The 463-nt window shown below is 60.0% G+C and overlaps 1 protein-coding gene across 1 annotated transcript in view; it reads left to right on the plus strand.

The window, feature by feature from the left end:
- Positions 1 to 463, plus strand: part of LOC104494113 (protein PPP5D1-like) — a gene marked incomplete at both ends in the record, with an annotated part of 2,215 nt that overhangs the window by 409 nt on the left and 1,343 nt on the right. The gene's annotated exons all lie outside the window — the stretch shown is intronic.

Raw genomic sequence — 463 nt, forward strand, 5'->3', positions numbered from 1 at the left:
GTGCTTGGATGGGTCTTGAGGGGCTTCAGGAAAAGCTTGAGGGTCCTTGGATGGATCTGGGGGGGTCTCAGGAAGGTCTTGGGGGTCTCCCTGAAGACTTTGGGGTGGAGGAGAAGGTCTGTGAGAGGCTGAAGGAGGTCCCAGCAAAGGCTGAGGGTCCTCCTGGGGGTCTTGAGGCCCCTGTGAGGGTCTTGGATGGGTCTTGAGGGGCTTCAGGAAAAGCTTGAGGGTCCTTGGATGGATCTGGGGGGGTCTCAGGAAGGTCTTGGGGGTCTCCCTGAAGACTTTGGGGTGGAGGAGAAGGTCTGTGAGAGGCTGAAGGAGGTCCCAGCAAAGGCTGAGGGTCCTCCTGGGGGTCTTGAGGCCCCTGTGAGGGTCTTGGATGGGTCTTGAGGGGCTTCAGGAAAAGCTTGAGGGTCCTTGGGTGGATCTGGGGGGGTCTCAGGAAGGTCGTGGGGGGTTC

Source organism: Buceros rhinoceros, unplaced genomic scaffold (genome assembly GCF_000710305.1).
Source record: "Buceros rhinoceros silvestris isolate BGI_N320 unplaced genomic scaffold, ASM71030v1 scaffold27975, whole genome shotgun sequence".
NCBI classification, from domain to species: Eukaryota; Metazoa; Chordata; class Aves; order Bucerotiformes; family Bucerotidae; genus Buceros; species Buceros rhinoceros.